We start from the raw sequence: 6,993 nt of genomic DNA, 5'->3' as shown, positions 1-6,993 counted from the left end.
TGGTTAATATATAATTTCAAAGTTTGCATTATATTCTGCTAATATTTTTCAATACCATACTCTCCTGTGATTAGAAAATTTGATTAACTATATGAACCGACTCCGGGAGAAATTATTTGGGCGTACCTTTTAACGTAAAATTGTTACTATATTATACCGCAAATTATATTGTAAATCACTAATAGATATTCATTTTTAATATACTAAAATGAACTTATATGTTAGTGGTTCACTTTGTAATGAAATATATCTTTAATTGATTTTTAATAGTTTTTGTACATTGGTATATTTATTTTTAATATACTAAAATAAATTTATATGTTAGTGGTTCAATTTGCAATAAAATATATCTTTAATTGATCTTTACTAGTTTTTGTGCATTGGTATCGAAATATTAAACGATGATGATAGCAAATTAGCAAGATAGTCCAAGCTTTAGTATGTTCTAACTTCATGGCGAACGCAATTAATGCAAAATACTCATTCATTGCACAAATATTTATGATTGATATTGTACTCTCTTTTTTTGTTCGTGTACTCAAAATTTTTACTGTTAGACACAGTGACTAATCTAATCGTTAAATTGTAGGCACCTCTTTTTTTTCTTTTAGTGGGACAACTGAACTGGAGATTTAAGACTACTCCATACCCAAAGCTAAGGATCGAGTCATTCACCTTTGCTTAAAGATATTGTACTATAGTTATAAGGTTTCCTGACTTAGAGATTGCCTCATATAGTGATGTCATCACCATCATCTCTTGATATTCTATTTGTTGCTAAGGAATCAATAGATAATGATATCACATGGTTGAAAGGTAGTAGGGCTAGATATTTCTGCCATTATTGATGAGTGAATAGAAATTACAAAGATTGTAGAAATTTCTAACAACAAATTTGAGCAAGAAAGTAGGGTTGAAATTTTAAACATGATTGTCAAGCTTTGTATAGATATCAAGAATTAGATTTTACATTACTACACTTTTAGAATAAATTGTCACTCTTACACCAAAAATTGTTTACAAAAAAGTCCAAAATGAGACATCACATTATACAAAAATTTATGTTACAAGGTAAACCACTGTACAAGTTGTCATATCTCCATTTGGCACTCAACCAAACTGTATTATTTACATGTGGCTATACTTATTTTCGCATTTACACTTTGAGGATAAGGTACTTTTTGAAGGGTAAAGAGTGATACGTACCTCATGTGAATATATATAATCAAATACCCGGTATAAGAATTATTGTGTTACTAAATTTAAATAACATTATATAATAGGAGTTACAATATTTATAAAATTAAAAAAAAAACATTAGAATATGAATTATTATATTATTAGAATTAGTATATAACATTAAAGTTTGTTAGTATTATGAAATAAAATGTCATAAATAATAACAATTGGATTAATAATATAGTCTTTTTCAATATTTTATATCCCCTTACATCTTTATTTTATCTAATTTCTCTGTATAATTCTTTACATCTTGTCTCATTTAATATTCTATCTCCCTCCTGTTCTTTCTTTTCATTCTCTTCATGGTACGGGTACTTGAATTACTTGATACGAGATCATATCATCTATTACATATTGAATAAATAGATCAAAATCTATACACCATTATTATTTTTCCATGAATAATCAAATGGCGAGATATATAAAATAATAAATTAGGGACGGTAGATGTATTGATGAACACTGTACCATCTACCAATAACCAAATGCCTACACATCCATCACTACAGCACAACATTTGTCAGTTTGTGAATACATTAGGGGGCCAAATCTTGTTTCCAAACAAATGTGGGACAAAATCCTCTATTTTCCTTCATTTCCCAACTCAAATGGGTTTACTTTGAGAATCAATATCTCATTCACCTATTATTCGTTTTGAGCGTACAATATATCAATCTCTTCGTCTCACTATGAAGAACCCGAATCCACTTTGACTCGACCCAAATCGGAAGTGGACCCCGCTGATAATTGTACCACAAAATAGTCAATTAATATGCCATTTTATGTTATTTTAAGCTAATTTTTCCAATATAAACATTAATTTCTTTTCTTAAATACTGTATATTAAATCAATGAACTAAGCCGTGAGGGCTACATTAACCGGAGATTAGATTAGGGAGTGATTCCAATCTAATTGGAGATCCTTATTCCTCTCCAACTGCCTGCGTACTACAGTACAAAATCCTTTGTTGTCATGTCCCCTCCTACTCTGCAAATTCCGCAATATCTGCAAATATAATCGCCTTCAATTCGCACCCGTGTCATAATAATGATAAACAATAAACAATAAATATTCGTATTAGTCCATGGACAGCACACTTCTCATATATTAAAGAATTAATTTAGCACACATGACTTAGCGTAGTGATTCATCGCTTTACTTGATGTCACGATTGAAGGGGATAATGTAAAATTTGAATTCCACCAGAAACATGAACGAAAAAAGGCCCTGACTTTACTTCTGCATGGCTCTAGAGACGGGATCTTGTGATTTAATACAAAGAAAGGGAGATACCACATATCCAATCTACGCCTACACCTAAGCTCGAACCCTAGACCTCCCACGTAAGAGAGCAACCGAATACCAGTGACATACTAAATGTGCGGCCATTATGAACAAGAATTATCTTGCTCACCTACCATATAATATAACTCAAAAAGAATTATTTGAAACGCATTAAATAATTTACTTCTTTTACCAAAGCTCAAACAAAGACATGTAAGATCTCTCGAGATTGGAATGCAATCCCTTAAGATTTGAAATGAATAAACTTTAAGCAATCTTATTGCGGTAGGTAGTAGCACGTTCCATGCAAGGTTGAAAGTGAGGGGTGGGCATATTGGGAGAGGAAAAATGTTAGCCTACTCATAAATTTGTATTACATGGTCAGCTTTCATCGAAATGACCAAATTTGTTTATCATCGTCTTCTTCTATTCCAAGATACCCTTCCAAATTTATTTGCCATCCTGCGATTACAGCTTTGAGCTTTCGCAGCTTCAAGATTTATCTGCCAAAGAAAGGAACAAAACATATTCCAAGATTTGAAGTGAGTGGAAGGTGAAGCTTCAAAGGTTTCTTCTTTATTTTGCTTTCATTTCATCACTACAACTGTATCCCATCAAGCTCAAGAGTGCACTGCACACCATTTGTGTTAAGCTTAAAGGGAAAGAAAGATGCTATCTTTCCTTGTTTTCTTTGTATTTTAATTATTCGATATGGTGATTAAAAATTTAAAATAATAGGCTATATATGGAAGGGATCAAGTGCAAAGATAGCTTTCACTGCGGTTGTACGGTGAACACAAAATGACGCACCTTAAGAACACAAACCACGCACCTAAAGTTTTAAAATAACCGGCTAGTGTTGCAAAAATCGGGCCTAGGCGCCGAATAATCGGTGGGCGCTAGGCGGTGGGCCACCTAGGCACCCACCTAGGCGCTCTAGGCGGTCCCCAGGCGCCTAGAGGGTGCCTAGCGATTTTTTCAACATTGAAAATAATGCACCTTAAATTTCAACAATTGATGCACCTTAAGCATACAAATCACACTCCTTAAGAAAATAAGAAGGAAAATAATGCATCTTAAGAAAGAAAACCACGCACCTTAATCACACAAATAAAGCACATTAAAAACACAAACAATTCATCTAAAGTTTTAAAATGACAAACAACGCACCTTAAAAAAGAAAACCACGCACCTAAAACTTTAGGTTGATGCCCTTAAGTTTAATTCAACACTGATGCACCTTATGCACACAAACCTCACCCCTTAAGAAGGAAAATCATGCACCAAAAGCAACCGCAACTGAGAAGACCTACCGCACGCGAAGATGTATGCCCTTATATATATACACGTACGTATGTATGTATGTATGGGGAAGGGTTCAGGTGCGAAGATGGCTTCCCGTGCGGTTGATGCACCTTAAGCATTAAAATGGTGCACCTAAAATACACAAATCACGCACTTTAAGCACACAAACAAAACACATTAAGAACACAAATAACTCACCTTAAGTACACAAACCAGGCACCTTAAACAAACAACAAAGCACCTTAATAACACAAACCACGCACCTAAGGTTTAAAAATGGCTCACCTTAAGTTTCACACAACTGACGCACCTTAAGCATACAAATCACGCACATTAAGAAAGAAAACAACGCACCTTAAGAAAGAAAACCACGCACATTAAGTTTCAACAACTAGTCACATTAAGAACAAAATCCATGCGCCTTAAGCACAAAATCCACGCACATTAAGCACAAAACTCACGCACCTTAAAAAGAAAACTCACGCACCTTAAATTTAAAAAACTACTCACATTAAACACAAACCCACGCACCATAAATTTGACCTAGATGCAAAAATTACCAAATTGTCACCGCATTTTTTTTAAAAATGTTGGTAATCCTGAACGTTGATTTAAGCAAAATCAATAGCTTAGATTTAACCGCTCAACCGCACCTGGGCGCACCAACCACATTTGAACCTAATATTTTATACACACACACACACACACACACACACTCGGATCGATTGCATGCATACTTAGGGTGTGTTTGGTTCATAAGGTTACTCACTAGGAATGGAAATCATAATCATAGTTATTAGTGTTTGGTAGACAACTTTTTAAAACATAACTATTAGATTTTATTTTGTGCGTGTTCATATTGCTGCTTTGGATGTCATTATATTATGATCAATTGCCTTGATTTTTTTTTTTTTTTTGTATTTTTAAAACATTTATTCCCATTATAAGGTCATATATAACCAAGGGCGGAGCCAGGATTTTGGAGAGCGGGGGGCCAATCACAATTTGAAGAGATAATAATAAAACATATTAATATTTATTTAACATCTAAAATTTGAGATGTCTTCCAGAATTCAATGGCTCAATACTTGTAAATGAATTTACTTGAGATGTTGAATTTCAGAATTCTTTCTTTTAAAGAAAAAATCAATTCTTTGTGTCTTTTTCATTTCAACTCAAACTTCCGATGTTCACAGTGTTTTTTTTTTTTTTTTGACAAATCAATTGAATTAACTAAAACGAAAAAAAATAAAAATAAATAGATAAAGATTAAAGTAGTAGAAATTTAAAGATTTTGGTAGCAAAATGACAATTTATTATTACAATTACAATGTATTTCATTTGTAAATTTTTTTTAAAAAAAAAAAAAAAAGACAAAGGTTAAATAGTAGACATTTAAAGATTTTGATAGTAAAATGACAATTTATTATTATAATAAACACAATTGATCAATTATTTGTGTTTTTTCATTTCAACTCAAACTTCTGATATTCACAGTGTTAATTTTTTATTTTTTATTTTTACAAATCAATTGAATTAACTAAAACTGAAAAAAAAAATAAATAAATAGACATAGATTAAAATAGTAGAAATTTTAAAATTTTGGTAGCAAAATGACAATTTATTATTATAATAAACACAATTGCAATGTATTTTATTTGCAAATTTAAAAAAAAAAAAGATAAAAAGGTTAAAGTAGTAAAAATTTAAAGATATTAGTAGTAAAATGACAATTTATTATTATAATAAACACAATTGCAATGTATTTCATTTGCAAATTAAAAAGACAAAGATTAAAGTAGCAGAAATTTAAAGATTTTTGTAGCAAAATAATAATTTATTATTATAATAAACACAACTGCAATGTATTTCATTTACAAATTAAAAAACTAACTAGATAACAAATTAGCAATCCACAAAGTTATCCTAGAAGATTGCTTGGAGGGGGGCAAAATAACAAATATTTAGTGAGGGGGCAAAAAAAAAATCCTACAATACTAATTATAAAAAAGAAAAAAAAATGGTTGGGGGGGGAGGGGGGGAGGGGGGGGGGGGGAGGCCCCTACAAGTTGAATGTGGCTCCGCCACTGTATATAACCAAACATCAATATTAGTAATCATTCAAATTTCATCGACTACCAAACATGCAAAATACTTTCACCAAAATCCATTACTATTTTCCAAGTATTTGACTCTCATTCCAACCAATTCATTACTATTTTCCAAGTATTTGATTTTTATTCTAATTCTGATTCTCATGTGCTAACCAAACACACCCTTAATTTAACTTTGGATATTTTTTAAGTACATCAAATAATTAAATGTATTTAATTTTTTTTAATAAAGTTTAGTGCTATTAGAGCATCACCAACTGTGATTGGATAAATTTGTCAAGTTTTTCACCAAGTAGAAAAGAGAGGGAAGAGAAAAAAGACAAAAGAAATAATTTTTTTTTTAAAGAAAGAAAAGAAAACAACAACAACAACAAAAAACCACTAAATTTTGGCTTCAAACATGTCCCCAGCATGCAGAGTAGCTGGGCTCACTTGCAAAGACTTTTCTTTTCTTTTCTCTCTCCCTCTTGCGATCTTGAAAATAAGGTGAAGCCTTGAGACATTGGTGGAGTCTTAGTTTTCAATTCATGTAGTTGTGAGAATAAAATAAAAAAAAAAAATTGAACTTTTTTATTTATTTTAATTTTACTATCTTTACTCTTAAAAAGTTGATGATTAGTGGAATGAGTAATCACTGAATTTTGAACCCCCTAGATGTAGGGATGATTTATTTGAATTGTGTAACCAAATACTTACATTCATTGCATTTTACGCTAGCTTGTGCTTTAGTTGTTGTTTGAACTATAGTCTACTATCTATTGTAACAATTCAACACTTGTTACAATATTAATCCTTAACTTCTAATTAAAAACGGATTAGTGTTGAAAAATTGAAATTTATTAATTTAAATAAAGTCGAGTTGTATAATTTCATCATACACCTTGGATGGAAATGTGTAAGATATATAAGAACGGGAGAACATGTATCAATGTATATGGAGTACACAATATAATACTTGGATACTTGGAATACATGCACTATGGTAAAAGTGTCTTGAGAGAAGTTATACACACTACCTATGAGTACAAGCAAGTAGAAACAACAAAG

The sequence above is a fragment of the Ipomoea nil genome, unplaced genomic scaffold, assembly GCF_001879475.1.
Source record: "Ipomoea nil cultivar Tokyo-kokei standard unplaced genomic scaffold, Asagao_1.1 scaffold2647, whole genome shotgun sequence".
Classification (NCBI taxonomy): Eukaryota; Viridiplantae; Streptophyta; class Magnoliopsida; order Solanales; family Convolvulaceae; genus Ipomoea; species Ipomoea nil.
The sequence above is the reverse complement of the archived record's forward strand: the minus strand, read 5'-3'. Positions refer to the sequence as shown.